This window comes from Pagrus major, chromosome 9, assembly GCF_040436345.1.
Source record: "Pagrus major chromosome 9, Pma_NU_1.0".
Lineage (NCBI taxonomy): Eukaryota > Metazoa > Chordata > Actinopteri > Spariformes > Sparidae > Pagrus > Pagrus major.
In genome coordinates, this window is record NC_133223.1 from 27,990,318 (window position 1) to 28,008,399 (window position 18,082).

At 38.9% G+C, this 18,082-nt stretch overlaps 1 protein-coding gene across 3 annotated transcripts in view; it reads right to left on the reverse strand.

Moving 5' to 3' along the window:
* slc39a10 (solute carrier family 39 member 10) overlaps window positions 1–11,173 on the reverse strand; it is a 32,176-nt gene extending 21,003 nt beyond the window's left edge. Inside the window, exons 1-2 of one of the 3 annotated variants that reach the window (XM_073472998.1) lie at window positions 11,146–11,173; window positions 2,898–2,980 (exon numbers count right to left, since the gene is read on the reverse strand). The gene's annotated coding sequence lies outside the window, so the exon portion shown is untranslated. Of the gene's footprint in view, window positions 1–2,897; window positions 3,124–4,380; window positions 4,448–11,145 lie in introns of those variants that run through there. The other 2 variants (XM_073473000.1, XM_073472999.1) reach the window with 2 other exon arrangements.
* Between the last annotated feature and the right edge of the window lie 6,909 nt (window positions 11,174–18,082).

Genomic DNA, 18,082 nt, shown 5'->3' on the forward strand with positions numbered 1-18,082 from the left:
ACAGTGAACAGTATTTGCCTTAAAAAGCCTTATCATACCTTCCCTAGTAATGATGCACTGATATCTTACAGTGTTACACTGTCAGCATTAGTTTAAATATAATGAGCAGAAAACACAAAAAGATTTAGGATAATTAGCCTTCACACCATACATACTGTAACACTCAAACCACCTCAGCTGCTACCTTTAGCTTAGCATCACAGGTCTACTAACTGAACCAGGGACCCTTCTGGAGCACAATAAACTCTCTGCAGAGAATTGTATAACAAATTGCTTGTTTTCCCCACTCTCAGAATAAGAAGCCTGAAGCAGCAATATCATTCCAGTCAAATGATCCTCATAAGGTCTCTTGTGAAGCCTGTGGGTGGTTGATGCGTGAGGGCTGGGGGTGGAGCCGGGAGTGGAGAGGAGTAAAGACAGGTCAGATGAGGAATACTGTATAATAGTTGGTGAGATGGCACACTGCAGAGACCAGTCACACACACACACACGGTAACAAACAAACACACAGGTCTTTGGAAGCCAGCTTGTTAGCAAAGTTTACACTAGTTTTACAGCCTGCACATCATAAGGGAATAGAGTTGTGCTGTGCAGACCATAGATACTGGGCTAAATGTTAAAAACAAAGAGGGTGATGGATCCTCCGCACAGCTATCAAGGCTACCAAACAACAGATTGCACACTGTAGGCTTGTGGGAGCAACAACAACAAAATACAGCACAATATAACTCCATAGATTTCTTTCTGGATGCCCACACGAAGCAAGAAATTGCTAAATAATATAACTCAGAGGAGACGATACAGAATAGAAGTATCACAGAAGAGTCATTTTAAAACAGAACATGTTAGGTTTACAATGGGCTGCCGTTGCTCTGTCTGTTTGGTAATGCCTGTAACAATCTGCCAATTTAAAATGATTAATTCAACAACTAGAATGTCACTCAGAGTATGTACCTCCACCAAGGTCCAGCAGTCTATTTTAATTCAATCAAGCCTAATCCAATATCACACTCAATGGCCCTGTATCACTCTAGATTTTAAACCCATAGCTGCTTAACCATAACTTAAGCTCACCAGATCTAGGATCTCATAGATACCAGCCACCTAAATACTCCGGAAATCCGTTAAGTAGTTTTTGTGTAAACCTGCTGACAAACCAACCAACAAATGAACACAGGCGAAAACATATCACCCTTGGCAGAGGTAAATATATCTGAATCCCTAACTATACAGTACTTGTATCAATCCCACTAGGGCTGCAACTAATGATGATTCTCATGATTAATCATTGACTGTAAAATATCAACAACAAAAAAAAACAATTTCCCAGAGCCCAAACTGGGATCAAACTAACAGTCCAAATCCCACAGAATCTTCATATACTATCATAAACGACGGAGAAAAGCAGCAAAGCCTTACAGTTAAGTAGGTGGAACCAGCAAATGTTTGACATTTTTGCTTGAAATGTGACTAAAACAAACAATAATCAAAAAAGTTCAACTCACACATTTATGGACTACTCGCTACAGCTTTACCCACATCCCACTAGGGCTGGGCAATATGGCCTGAAAATCATATCCCGATATTTTTAGGCAATATTTCAATACACAATATGCCTTGACACTTTTAAACATCCTCAAAAGCACTTCAGTAATGCAAGGACTGGGAGACAGAATCAAACATTACAATATTTTGACTACATGTGTGGATGTGGATATAAAGACTAAGTGAGTAAAGGCAAGTATTAAAACAAGTACAACAGTCTCATAAGTTCAGAAAGAGTCATCTCTTTACTTTCATGCAGCCTTTAAAACCAGGAAAAGACATTTCGATATCGATATATTGCAATAGCAATATCAACAGCTTATCAGTAAAGTAACTGTTATAGACTTCCTTCTCCCATTGAAACAAGGCCAGGACTACGTGTCAAAGTAGTATTTATCATCAACCTGTAAGTACCTAATATAATGTTATATGATTGAGATACATTTTTCATGGAGACATAGTAAAGGATTTTTCTTGGCGCTGAAGTTAATAACCAGCCAAATTAGACCCAACACACGCACTTTTACAACGAGTCAACCATGAGACAAACCACACGGTGCAATTCAAAGCCTTCCGAAGGCCATTCAAACATTTTCAAACCATACCAAGTTAAATTGGTTACTTAACACTGACTTCATTCTGCCAAGGGAAGCAAGGCTACTTACCGCTGTGTGCCCTTGAATGACTGGTGTGTGAAATTTAGTTTGGCCAAGGAGTGAATGATGCCGTTCTGACTCAGGCTGCAGACGTTAAGTGTGGTTACAAGCCTACTTGAGGACGGTGTTTATAAACATGAGACAGCAGTGACCTATGAACCTCGCGGCAGATAGGTTGGGGCAAAAGCAGGACCTATCTTTAAGAGCAGCAACAGAGCCTGCTGTGTTTTCCTGATTGGAGCCTTTGTTGTGTTTGCTCTTTGAGGGAAACAAGAGAATCTCTGTTTAGTACATTAAAATGAAAATAAAGCATCTAGTGAGCGGAACAACAATATGCACTCCAGGTTTGTTTCTATTAAATGGGTATTGTTGTAGAAGACATCAGATTACCTGAATTCCTTTTGTTTTTTAGCAATTTGTATCAATCATTAACAACAAATGGATAAAGTAGTAAACCAAAAAGGATCCAAGCTGAGTTTAACTGAAATACAGGTTGACACAATGTCATCAGCGAAGTTTGCATATTTTTACGATCAAATCATTTTCATTCAACTTTGTTTCACTCCCCTGCAGTGGCTCTACACCCTTCCAGGGGGAGGTCTGCCCTTTGCCCTTATAACCACTGATGTAATCACAGTTTGACAAGTCAATAATCCTATCATCGCATTGTGGATTACAATAACATGGTCAACTCACCGTAATACGTTTCCTCCTTCTTGGCCGCCAGTCCTGATGCTACTGTATGTGGGGGATTTTCAAACTCTTCTGAAATGTGCACTCTGTAAAGATATTAAAGAGGACAGATGGGTGAATTTAACATGACAATTAACATTACATGACAAAAGGTTATCTGGAGCAGTGCTCATGTTGTCATAAGTGAAGAGTGATGTGACAACTTCCCTGTCAGCAGCTAAAAGAAGTGAAACTATTAATGTATGGGTGCAGTCCACACTGGGTTTATGGACATCTTAGGATTGTTTGAGATTGCCTTTGTACATAATTAACACCTTCCTTATGTTATGGCCCACTAAATGGCATCATAAATGCACTGGAGCCATGATACTGAGAGAAAAACAGACAGATATCTTTTAAAATTAAAGCCATGACAGTTGACAGTGACCAGCATGATGAAATAAACAGTTAGCGGTCTGTAAACAAAGACATACAAATTACACATCTATATACTCCTACTGTTGTATTTTCTAACCTAAGTTTTTGGGTTTTGGAGTGAAAACCAAGCGTATTGTTTTTCTCTGGCACAGAGTTGTTTCTAAAAAAAACTACACATTAAAGCTACATAATGATACATAAACCTGTGTATACTTTTACACAAAAATTACAACCTCGTTCATAATTAAGAGTATCATGATCTGAATTTTAATCAGTTTAATTATAGACTAAAACTACTACATGAGCATGAATGTTTTGTCTTAAAAATAGACCAAAGTCACCAAGTAAGTTAAAAAAAACTCTAAAACTTTAACACAAACAACTTTTATATTAAACTATAACATAAAAGTTATGAGAAAATCTTATTTCTGTCATTACTCCATGTCTCAAAAACATTTTCCCTTTTTACAGGCTGTTGACGCCTGGAAATAACAGGAGCCTTGTTATTTTTCTCAAGGAGCAAAAAACTGACTTTGGCCCCTAAGCTGTCTCATATGATTCTCACACGACCAACACATCCGTCTCATATCAGCATAAAGCCAGTCTCAGCAGGGAAACTGAAAACAGAAAGGAAACATAAAAATCTCCTCCGGTATTCAAGAAAAGACCATAAGATAAACATGTTTTCTTTTGCAAAACAATGTCACTTTTGTAACAAAAATATGCCATTTGATTATAACATTGTAAGCATTTTTTCACTGATGCTGACCTACATATGCACAATGCACTCTCTGACCTGTATCAAGAAAAACATAACCCACACTACAGCTTTTTTTAAATGGTTATTAACAATATTTGGTATTATGTTGAATAGTGTTTTGAATAATATCCTTTGACAAAGGGGTGTTGGAGTAGATCTGGTGCAGCAGGAAGCTTTTCAATAAATAGAGGCAAAAATTACCATTTTACATGAGCTTAGCCATGAGCATAAGCACAGCGTTGTTAAAGATGAAATTGAAAATTGAAGCAAAACAAAGTTGCAAAATAAAGAAAAGTAAAGTAAACTCACCATCACTACTGTGAAAAGTAATATACCATAATGTCTCTTTTCTGAGAGTAAGAACAGAAACTTGCCTTCATGGCTTCCAAACCGCATTAAACTGCAGATAATAGTGAAATTAGTTAAACTACGCATCCCTATAATGCATGCAAAGGCAGGGAACTATACAACCAAAAATTGCAATAAATGGTGATGACACAATTTGTGATCCAGTCAGAGGACAAATACGTCAGAGTGGAGGTTTACTTAGTAGGGCCTGAGGTGCAAAAGAGAGGGCAGATGTCCACTGCCACATGGACCCAACTCACAGCAGATGGTCTGTGGGAATCTCAGGGCACCACGATCTGCTGTTTTATCATCCAATGTAGTGAAGTGAAAGACAGATAATACACCTGAGTTCATGCAACATATCCCTGTTGATGACCACTACAGAAAGCTTGAGAAATAATAGATGTTTTCAGCTTAACCATCAGTGTTTTAGAGACGTAATCAACACCTTAAGACAAAACATGACATCGTTACAGCTTAGCTCAACTGTCCAGAAGAAGCACTAGCACGGATCTGTGTCATTACACGGCAACCGCCCACTTTAGCTGCAAAACAAAAACAGCGATCACTGTAGTCATTTGGATAGTCAGACTAGCAACCCTCTGATCAAGAGTAGCTATTCTGTGAAATTTGTCATAAGCTGTGCGGTAGGTAGGTCCACTGCAAATCTCCTGACTCAACACATGTGGAAAGCCTGTTAACAGCCAGCCTGATAACAGCAGTCATTATCAGTGCGGTGGTAGGTAGAGAACATAAGTTTTAGTCTGATTAGATCCCAACACACTCAGCATCGAATCAATATGAAGACAAATAATGACCAAGAAAAGTCAAATCGGATTTCTGGCTTCTCCACACTAGGGCTGCAATGAACGATTATTTTTAATGTTGATTAATCTGTCAATTATTTTCTCAATTAATCGATTCATTGTTTGGTCCAAAAAATGTCAGAAATTGGTGGAAAATGTCGATCAGTGTTTCCCAAAGCCAAAGATGTTGTTCTCAAATATCTTGTTTTGTCCACAACCCAAAGATATTGAGCTTAGTATCTCAGAGGAGTCAAAGAATCAAAGAATTTTGACTCTTTTTTCTTTAAATAATTTCTCAAACTGATTAATCGATAAACAAAAAAGTTTGCGACTTATTTAATAGTTGTATAACCAATTAACTATTGCAGCTTTACTCCAAACTCTCTTTAATGTCTGTGTGATTGTCTTTGGTCAGCAATAACCTCAAGACACCTCATCATTCAGACAATACCCTGCATCCCTTTGTGGTATGGAATAAGGCTGTGGGCTACCATGACACATGCAAGTGCAAACATATAGACACGCCACAACATCCCTCAGCTTCTTACTGACTAAAAAACAAGAACAAATACTACAAGTTCACATTTTGTAGGCTGAAGCCACTGAATCGTTAAGACAACATTGTGGATAGATGCAGATGATGCTGTACATAGTGCTGAATTTAGACTGGCGAGACGCAGGTGTGTGGCTGATGCTCTGCGGCCTGGAAACATGTTCATCATAGTGTAAAAAAAAGACCGCAAGGCTAGACGTAACACATCACAATCGTCAGCTAAATACTACACTGTGCTCACATCAAAGAAATAACACCTTGGCAACACACAGCGTGGTGCTTCTTACCTCAAGTCACAAATAAGCCAGAGAGGGATGGGAGTCACTCCACACCAATGAGAAATGTTCACGCCAGCACTAACATAAGTAACAGGTTGAATGCTTTGAGGCTTTGGAGTCGAGTGACTTAACTAATTTGTACAGGGAGGAGGGGAGGTGCAGGGAGGGAATGTGTGTCTGCATGTTTGAGCAGTCAGGGAGCTGAGTCTCAGATCAACCACCTGACCAGCTACCCATGGTGTGTATGCGTACTATTGGTACGACCATCTGCACATTTTAGTCATGAGTCGGCAACTTAAAATGTATAGAATATATCAAAATGTCCAGCCACAGTGTTATCCCTGATCACCTTGTTTTCCTTTAAAAAATCATTCTCAGTAAGTTTGCTGAAACACTTCAAGCTTATCCACCTCATGTCAGCACTGATCTGAACTGATCCTTGTCCTGCAGGGGTATGTGCTCCGTCTAGGTTATGGCTTAAACATTGGTGGGACTGAGAACAATACATTTGTACACTAATATAGACAGTGCTCAAGCTAAACTGCAATGGTGTTCGTCAATTAAGCTAGCTAACAATAGAAACAAGGCTGCAGATAGAATATATGTATTAGATCAGATGTGATATTCAGCATCATTCTGATTATCAGAATCAGTGGGGGTTTTTTTTCAATCCAATAGCTGATGAAATAAATTAACTTGCAATACTTTGGCTCTCATTCAACATGCAATCTGAAGTATAAAGCAGCTGAAAATGGAAATACTTCAGTAAAGTAAAAGTATCCCAAAACTGTGTTTATGTACAGTACTTGATGATATGTACTTACGTGCCAAATGTAGTGAGTTGAATTTTTTTAATTTATTTTTTATTCCGACAAAATGCATTAAAAGGGTGTATAAAGTAGTAAATGTGAGTAAATGTACTTTGTTGCTTATCATCACTAACATATGTTCTCTAGCATTGCTCAAAATGCCCTGTCCACATAAAAGACTATCTTAAACAGCAGGTGTGTGGGAATGTTGTTACATGTGCTGCAGGTTGTGGACACGGAGCACTAAAACAAACAGAGCCAGGCCTATGTTTATAGAATCCTTATTAAAACCTGCAGCTGGCAGCAACAGTAAGTTTCACCCCGGCCTTGTTCTGTATCAAGGTAGGGTAACATGAAAAAGTAAAACAACCTCAGAGGCTTTTAACAGTCCTCTTTCCTCAGGGTTCCTATACATTTTACATAGGTTCAAATTCAAGCACTTTTCAAGGTTTTCCAGGATCTTATATCCATGGTAAATTACATGTTTATACACATTTATATAATTAAAACAATCACTTCATCACAAATAATTCTGAAAAAATCATGTAACATGATAGCCTTCTAAAGAGGGTTGACGAATTAAACCACATTTCAAAATGTGTCGCCTGTCTGTAGGTAGACTTTGCATCCTATATAACCTGACTGAGCCAAAATAAAACAATTTATTATGAAAGTAATGCAGTTACAATTTCAGCAAGTGTCAACATCGACATTGCAATGTGCTGATGTGTAATAGCTGCATCACAAGATGTGCAATTTCAAGAAAGGAGAATTGACTCAAACACGTCCACGCTTTTTTGCTGCTTGATACAAAAAGGCAGAAAAAGCTATGTTCTCATTTTCCATGACTAATCTACCAGAGAAGCCTGTCTGATGTAATATACAACATTTACTCTGATGCAAGCGTTCTTGAATACATGGGAGTTTGTTGAATCACCAATCACAATCATTCTTGATAAATCTATCAAACAGAGAAGGGCCTACTTTGGTTGTCTTATAAATGTACTCCCCCTAGAAAATCACCTCAATCATTGTAGAACGACCTATTATTTCCAAATAGAGCCTATCATTAAGTCAGTATTTTTTCATATGACAAGATATATTGCAAGAAAACCAAAATATTGTGATATCAGTTTTTTTTCTCAATTCAAGCCTTTCCAAGGATTTGCAGCACCTTTACAAATCCTGTTACCTGTAAGCCCCCGAGGACACTGGCATGGAACAAAGACACAAATGTTTGAGAAGAAGTGATTGAATTCAACAAAAGATGTTTTTAATGAAAATATATAATGAGGCGCTAACACACTCAGGCTTAAAAAATGCCTCACCTGTCTGTAAGCACACTTTGCATCCCATACAACCTGTCTCAACCACTATCAAACATTTTACAACAATTTCAACAATTGTGAAAGCTACAATTTCGAGCAGTTCTGAACACATTATCTAAAATCCAAGCACTTTCCTACCATTGAAAACCATTTTTGAATTAGTTTTCATGGATTTCCAGCACTTGTACCAACCACATTACCTTTAAGCCTCTGAGGACACTGAGGAGGAACCAAAGGACAAATGTTTGCCGATAAAGAATGAAGCTCAACAAAGGCGTTGTTAATGTAAACGTTGAATAAGTGGCTAACACAGTCAGGCTTAAGGGGTGTTACACTCCTTTTTACAGGTTTTCACCCCTCTTCCTTGTTTCTTTACAGTTACCAGGTACTGTATGTTACTTCGAAAAGGGCGAGGTTAGATGTCGTTTTATTAATCGTCATTGAGAGTATGAGTAAAAAAAAAACTCATGAGAGCATGAGACTGTAATATCAGCAGACAAATCGCCAAAGGCCATTTTTGGCAAATTATACTGCAAGAGATATCTTACTCATAGAGGCTGTAAATAATATTCAACCACATCACTCATAGCAATCACAGGGTAATTTAGGGCTTGTTTAATTACATAAGTGGTTGAGAGGTCATTCTTGGATTTAGGAGTTGATTTCAGCAACAGTCTGGCTCAGTATAATGCCTTATACTCTAGCTTTGTCCTCAGTGGACCTCAAACTACAGAAAACTCAAGGAAGGTTGGGCAGCTTGCAAACCAGCTCCAAGCAATGTTTGTGTTTGCTTTCTTTGTATCCCAGTGTAATCCAAAAGTTAGCAACAAAACCATTTTGTAAACAGTTACATATACAAGCCCTGGTTTTCTGTCCACATACAGTAAGCTTACTTAAGATGTTTAAGCAAGCAAAGGCGGGATAAAAACACAATTTCAGCAACAGCATTCAAGACTGTGAATGTGATATGCAAGACAAAATTGGTTGCATTGTAATACACAGATCAGACAAACTCATGAGATCCCATTTGTGACACTGTCGAGTCTCTGTTCTATTTTCCAGCACTGCCCTGTATCTCAACCATCAATCATTGTGAGTAATCATGCGACTGAACATGTTGGAATGTAGCTCTGACCAACTTTGGAGGCTGTTTGCTACTTTACAGAAGATGCATTTATTTACTCATGTAGGGGATCATGTGTACTGCATTACGAAAGCAACACTTGATCATTGAGCCCTGTAAGCGTTTTAAAATGCATAATGACCCAATGGGAGTCTCTACATAATATACCTAAGCTATACTTTCAAGCTGCGTGTTGCAATCATAAGAGGTAGCGGTATGTTGTGGTTGTAAACACGGTTTAGTAACGGAGCTGAACACTTTTACGGGGCAGTTCCCTACTGTTTCACAGAAGGGCCAGTTTACTATTCGTGTTGACGACAACTCAGATAACATACATACTGCACGTGCAATCACTCCAAACTGTTTCTACCGTATCTTTGTGACAGTGTTTATAACATTTTCTACTCCATTTGACCACAGATAAAACATAGCTGATACTGTCTGAAAGGGGAAACAGATGTTAATAATTCTGGGTCAGGTGGCTGCTTTGCAGTTTTGTCACGTGCCAGAAAAAAACAAGACCTTTGCAAAAACAGTGTTTGGACTTTTACCTCTAACGAGGTTGCAGTGGTATACTTGTTTCAAGATATACTGTAGTATTTAAGGTGACGGTTAACATAACGTGTACACCTGCTGATCGAAGGTAATAACTTAAACTATGTCAGTATTTAAAAATATATATATATATTTGTGTCAAATTTTTATATATGCTATTTACATCTGTCGGGACAAAACATTTTTTAAATTGTCTGTCCAATTTAAAAAACCCTTCTGTTTTCATTCATTTAAAAAAGGTATTTTTAATTGATAATAAAAACAATGTCATATTGGAAACCATGATACCATTAAACCTTATTTTGAAACAGTTATGGTGCTGTGTACTTTTTGTTGCTGATACTTCTTAAAGCAAGTATTATATAAAGTATAGTATAGTATAAGTAAGTATAAAGCAAAAGTATTTTACTGTGTAGTACCGCCATTTTTACTTAAGATCTGTATACTTCTCATTTCTCTCACATCAGCACACCAGTAAATCAAAACCTTCCCTCATGTGGATTCAAAATGAAGCTCTTCGACATTGAATTGTTTATATACCGACATGTGCCATGTTACAATACATGTACTGAATATTCATCAGGAGGGGGCCGTGAGGTAAATGTCGCATTTGCATACGACCACAAGCAGCCACTACACATGCTGTGTCCGCCGAGTGAGCAGGATGAAATGTGCCTTTTTATGTAAAAATTTAAATAATAAAAAAAAGCAATTATATATCAAGCCAATTCAATCAGATGACTTGTCTTTCGGATGAAGTTAAGATGCGGATACCGCCCATCAGTAACTATTCAACAGAGGGGGGCTTGAACACCGCACGTGGTGCGCATAATGAAACACTGATTAGGCTCCTCGTCATTGAAACGTGCCTTCAAAAAAACGGCAGCTTTTAATAAAAAAAAAAAAAAAACAGACAAAAACGATTACAACACCAGCAATTAACAAGTCGCCAACACCCAAAAACCAGCTCCTTAAAACCACGGGAGATACAAAGCTCAAAAGCCGCCCAAACCCGTCTGTTTAGTTGAGACATGCTAATGCTAACGCCAAGCCCGTAACCGGAGCAACAATCCAACCAGCTAACGTTAGCTAGCAAGACGACTCAGAGGAAATTAGCCCGCAGCCGACAAAGAGCGACCGTGACACACGCTGTCCGTAATAACGAGATAAATGTCGGAAAACAGTGGTTAGTAACATCTACACGTTGCGGCAAACGCTGCTCGGGTCCATGTTGTGGGAGTGAATGATAACAAATGGGTTTTTTATATAGTTACCTCACTCGAGTGCCGTGTGCATCCCCTCTCCGCTCGGTACTAAAAAAAAAAAAAATCCGCCGTCTGGTTTACGTCAACGGACGAAAGGCCCGACATTCACCAACGTCGGTTACGTACTTTACGTAGGAACCCGGAAGCGGCGGACCGAGAGTCTACGCCATCTGCGCAGCGAGTCGAAGAAGAAAAGCACTGACGCTTCTTTCCGCCACATTGTGTCTGGGGCTGTCATATGACCACCTGCGGAAATGATTTTTCACACAGACAGCAATAAGTATCCGACACGACAGCGAACAAAGCCGTCATCAAAAAAAAACACACACACACACAGTCATATCCTGTCTGTGTGATTTCATTGCAGCTCATCGTTTAAGTCCAGGAAGATGACGATGCCCTCACATCAAACTTTGGTTACAGTGTCATCACGTTTCTAAATATAGAGAAGCCATTTCTTTGTTTCTAATGTGGTTCAGTCTTCATTTTCCAAATAAAGATGTGTCAAAACTTAATATAAAATAATTCAGGTTAATTTAAATCCTCCAAAAAGACAATGGGGAGCCGAAGTCACGCCCCTTTCCGGTTTGCCCCCATGAGACCTTATATGGGAAAAACTTTGCATGATAGTGAATGAAGAGAGACGCATCATTTTATGATCCCCCTTGAATTGTGTCATGAAAAGTACTTGAATAAAGGTCTTAAAGTATTTGATATTAGATGTACTTAAGTATCAAAAGTACAATTTGTTGACATTATTGTATCTGATATTCAGCATTTTACTGACTATCGGGATCAGTGTTTTTTGTTTAATCTGACTGGTGTTAAATTCATTTTAACATGCACTACTATGGTTTGGTTCTGATGCAGCTTGCAATCTGCAAAATAACTAGTAACTAAAGTTATCAAATACATGTAGTGGAGTAAAAGTCCAACATTTTCCTCCAAAATAAAATGGATTGGGAGTATAAAGTAGCAGGAAATGGAAATACTCAAGTAAAGTACAAGTACCTCAAAATTGTAAAAAAGTACAGTACTTGAGCAAAGTTGGTTACAGTCTGGTAAAAAAGTGCTATATTTGCCTCCAAAATGTAGTGGAGTGGAAGTATAAAGTAGCAGAAAATGAAAATACAAGTACCTCACAAGTTTACTTACAGTAACTACAGTTCTTGAGTAAATGTACTTACATTCCATCACTGATTGATCAGCTGAAGCAACAAATCAATGTCAATAAATCCATGAGATCCAGGAGAGAAGAGATAAATATGCAAGTTGAAACCAGCTGAATCTGACTTTTTTGGAGGTTCCTCATTCGCTTACCAAACATTCGAACTGACACACACTTAACAGCTTGTTTAGTAGTGTGTGAACATTTAAAGGTGCACGCTGTAGTTTTTGGAGAAGAATTTTTAATCAGAAGAGAAAGAATTTCATTGATGGATATTTTTTTTATTATCCCTTAACAAACTAAATAAATAACACTGTTTCATACTGTTTTACTTTGTTTATATGTGGCAGACCCTGCCACCTTTCTAGCTTCAAACAGTGGTCAGGGGACCTTATTTTCCTCTGAAAACAGCTTGTTTATTCACTTATGGAACAATAAATATTTCTGAGTTTGTGTTATTACCTCATTAATATTGTAAATATTTGAAGTCTGAGTTTGAATTTCTCCAAAACTACATAGTGCCCTTTCAAGTTGGCCCAGAGTGTTTACAAAAATCAAATCTGTTTAAAAGATCACAGTCTGGCCTGAGGTGTTTTTTCATGATCAATCTATTATTTTCTTCAGTAACTTATCTAATGATTACTGCAGGGTTATCACATTTGGAAATGAGCACATGCAGACCATGACTGGATTAGCACTGTGGCATGCAGGGCACGTGACCTGAGCAGGGTCGTAGTTGAGGACAAACGTGTCGTCAGTATTGTGTCTGGGAATGTGGAGGTTTCAACCCCTGTGGGAGGAGTTTACATTCTACAATTATACACAGTTTACACATAGTTTCAAGGGTGATTAGTACTACAGGGAGATTTCAGACAATCATTTTCTGAACATGAACACCACTTTTTAAGTTCTATTGTAGATATTTTGGAGGACACTATGGCCATTCAAATAAAATGGTAGATTTTTAAATATAAGATGCTCCTTTATTGATCCCCGTTGGGAGAAATTCACAGGTAATAGTGCACTATTTGGTAAATAGGAAGTAAATTTGGACACAGCCTATATAACTAAATATTCTAAAAGCAGCCGTTTCCAAACTTAAGAATGACGCGGCCCATTTTGAAATCAGAAAATCTTCTTGGGCCCACCAAAACTTTTAATAACAACTCTGATCCTGTCATTGACATAGAAGATATGTGCTGCTAATGTTGTGTACAAGTCTGTTCCCTGGTCAAATAATCTTGCCGTCTTGTTCGAATTGTGTTTGCTGAAATGCCATCTGACCTTAAAACCTACACTGTTGGTTGCAGGTTAAGGAAACAGACTTCAACACAACACCGCATTAAAAAAACAGTCAAATAAATGAACAATAACATGTAATTCTGATTATTTTTTGATACAAATACATATTTAATCATAAATATTTAATGGCAATTTCAAACGTAATTACAAAATTGAACATAAAACTTTGAACATTAAAACCTAAAACTAGTTTTTTTAATTGTAAATGACATTTCGCGGCCCATGTGCAGTACCTTGACAGTCCACCAGGGGGCACAGCTCACACTTTGGGAATCACTGCTGCATCCTGCACTATACTATACAAAAACATAAAATAAGTCAGTAAATGCCTGAGGGGTTCACCACCTCTGTGCTGCTGTTTTTATCATTGACCTCTCCACCTGGCCTCATATATATTTACACTGGACTTCTTATGCAGTCTTTGCAGGCAATCAATAACTTCAAACACAGTGCTTCAAGCAATCCATCAGGTGATGATCTGAAATTTCATGTCTTACCATATTACAGTAGAGAAAAGGCTCTGGACCAGTGACCTTCACTGTGTCTAAGTGTGTGTGTGCAGGTGAGTGTGAGAGGCTTGGATGCTCAGAGCAGACACACAGCTAATTTCTGTCGGCCTTGGACCACCTGGGTCCACTTCCCAGCTCCTCCCCACTGCAGGTTCCCCCTCTCATGTCGACTGTCTCTCCTGAACACAGAGAGATTAATATCAAGTGATTGGCAGCCATGTTCTCACTTAGCACTCCGGTCATGGCGCCCCAGGGTCTCTGCCAGTCGTAAAGCAATAGTAGAAGTGCCATTGTGGCTTTCACTGTCATTTAGCCAGTACCCAGCCCCAGCAGACAGAGGATGAAAAGTGCCAACGGCCGCTTTGAATTATGAGCTCCACTCAGCCCCGGCCATATATACAACCCAGCACAGGGAGCCATTTCCTGCTGAAATGCCTCTTGCTGCAGATTACTGAGGTAATATTTCCTGCACTGCAACTAGAGTGGTTATGGTCCGCAGGCAATCTACCTGACGCAGCTTTTGCCTACGATTCGCCGACTGGCATGAAAGACGAGGCACTGACTCGTGGTGATATTGCCCTTTTTATCACACGGTGGTTAAAAAGGTGAGGTGATTTTTAATGAGGACAACAAGTATAACTTTTCACACGAGCCAGAGGCCATAAGGGCTTGAATGGCCATCATGTGCGTAATCACAGGCACAAGTGAAATAGTTCATTCGTGTCATATCCCCCATTATAAACCTGCATTACTGGAGTCAAGTTAAGGTCGTCCATCTTGAATGCGCCCTTACAGCTGATGGAAATTGGGCATCGGGAATATGCAGTCTGGATCCTGTGTGTGTGTGTGTGAGTGTGTGTGTGTGAGTGCGAGTGTTTCTGGCTGACATTTTGCTGATACAGAGCAATATTGGCACCCCAGCAGACCCGCTGGTGTTCTGTCCTGGAGGGCAGCCAACCCAGAAAGAAAAAGAGAGAAAGAGCGAGAGAGGCCGAGAGCGAGAGAGAGAGGGAGAGACGGCAAGTGACAAGTTTTAAATATCAGCTCATTAGCCACCTGTAAACCCCATCTAATGAGCGCTCATGGATTTTTCATTCCCTTTAATTGGGTAGAGGTTGGAGAAAGGCGAGTGCACTTGCTTGTTTCCCCTCAGGTTTGTTGTACTTGCCAAAGCTCTAACGCACACACACAGACACACACACACACACACACACACTGACACGCACATACTACTCCGATAGCCAACCAACACCAGCCCTCTCCAACTAACACATACTGGATCGATGTAAGCAGAAGGAGAGGGCCGAACACGCTCCATTAGGCTTGCAGTGGCTCCATATGAACATACAGTATACTGACAATGTAGATTGACTACCTTACAGTATTTATAATCAACATGCATGTTTCCTATGATCTTTCAGCTGTCATTTTCTTTACTCTTGTAAACAGTTTAAAAATGTTTTTTAATAACACTTTATTTACACTTTTAAATTTTACATTTGATAAAATCTGTCGAGAACATACAAAACAATTTGAAGACGATAGAAAACCAACAAACAGGACAAAACAAAAGAGCTGCCAGAAAGTTTTCAACATAACATATTCTCTCAAAAATGTTAAACATTTACAATATTAGCATCTCGGTTTAGCAACACACATCTGTTCCTGTTCCTAGGCGTCTCAATGGATCTAATATGACACTGACCAAAGAAAGGTCTCAAAAACTAAGTCTGTCCCGTGTATTGGGTTTGTGCAGATGCTCTCTTTCTATTTAGTATAATAGACGACGTCTCTTTGGGCTAATGTGCAAAGCAAGGCAGGCTGGTAGCATTCCAGGTCAGGAGAATACGTTTCTTAGCAACAACCATTGCTAGGTGCAGAGCAAGAACCACTCAAAAATCACAGTTCAAAATAAATGCCAGAACAAAAGTTGGCAATAGGCATGGGACGATAGGAAAATTTCATGTCACCATTATCCTGTCTGAGGTAACTGCAACTCACAATATTATTCTGATTATAATCAAAAACGACACTAACACTTTGCTTAGAATATATATATATATATATATTTGCATCACAGACACCTCATTCTTTAGTTTGGGATCCATCTTATTTCCACACATCCTATTTTAACTTTCTTACAATACAATGGGCAAACCAAGCTTGAAGCCAAACCATTTTTTTTAATGCTTGGAAAGATGCAGCCTCCCCCTTGTAGCAATTCAAAATAAATCAGAAAATTAATAAAGGAATGTACATTATTGTGCAAGACAGCTTTCTCAAGTCACCAATATTCACAATGTTCCCTGATAGTGGAAATTCAACATGATCAACTCATCCTGAGTGTTTTTATCGTGATCTGCGATTAAATCTTATATCCTCCCATCCATAGTTGGTGACTTGGCAAACCACGAATAAATTGAAACTTTACATTTTCTTTAAGTTCAGTTTTCAGTGTTGTGCTGTGACAGTGCTGTGCCTATGCTCTGGTTAGGTTTAGGTATAAAAAACACATGGTTAGGGTTAGGAAAAGATCATGTTTTGGCTTAAAATACCTGGTTTTGTCGTTACAAACACGTCTCGAAATATCCCGACCTCTCGTTAAAAATATCCGATGGTTTCATGCCTACAAATGTTGAAACGCATCCTTCTCCACCTGCTGTAATGCCACCACCCTCCTCTTCACCTCCTGAGATGAAAAAAAAGCCTTTATATGTGTAATGTGCACCCGATATGGTACATACTGTAGAAAACGCAAACATATTCTACTGGTGAGTGGGCTGGAAGAGACAAGTGATCCTTCAGCGGAGCGACACGCTCACATTCCAGAGACACTGATGGGAAAATGCACTTCAGTTTACGAGTATTATATTCTTTGCACGACCTTGGGTCTGGATTAACCTGTTGTGTGTTAATAGAACAACAATGCCTCCACCCAGAACTCAGCAGATATCTCTGTTTGCAGGATTTCTATTTAATTTGAGCAGCCCAGTCACAAGTGCTGTTAAAGGTCACTGTTGAATGTCGATCTGCAAGTCAAAACATGAAGTATTTTCAGTGTTAGATAAATTACATAAACGGGAATTTAATATCCTACATTGCCTGCTCTTGTTATCAACACTGTGAGCACCCGGTCAGTGAAAATGTGTTTGTCTTCACCTGCTGAGTCAGGACAGAACAAAACTGACTTTTGAATATTTGCTTTAAAGAAAGAAACATTTCAGCACTATTTTCCTTCATGGCAAACCTTATTCACAGAAACAACTTGTATTATAAAGAATTGATATGGGTTCGTCTGAAGAAATGCTAGCTACACTCATCCTCTTCATTCCTGTTTCCTTAAGAGATCACTTGATTGAACTCCTGATGTTCAGACATTGAGGCTCTGCAACACCCTGCTGTGGACAGCAAGGCTGGAAAAAAGATATCATTTCCAATCCACTGTCCTACAAGAAAGTTTTACCCATATTTATTTGTTAAGAATATCAAGTGTATTAGGTCTAGAGGTTGAAATGTTGTAATCTTAAAACTGGATTAATTATTTCTTGGCCACTGAGTACAGAAATACTCCACAATAACTTGACAAACACAGTCTGGCATATATTACAGCCCGTCATCATCAGAAAAACAACAACAGGTTGACTATGAAAGCAGCTTATTTTGACCATTATTTACATTTCTTGTTCGGTGGTGACCTCTAGTGGCTGTAGTAATTACTAGCGCAGCAAAGGAACAAGTCAGGCAAAAAGTTTAAAGAGCAATAGGGAGGATGTCGTGGATGGTGGTCAGGTAAAACTTTCATCAAAGAGACCGCTGTTTGTATCCAATGAAGAATCAGATGCACCAGGCGTAGAACTAAATGCACAACTCGCAGACAGTTCAGGGTTTTCTAAAAAGACAGTTTTTACTGGCTGGTTCAGTACACAGGAAATCAATCAGCATGGCAACTAAAACACCAAGGGCAAGG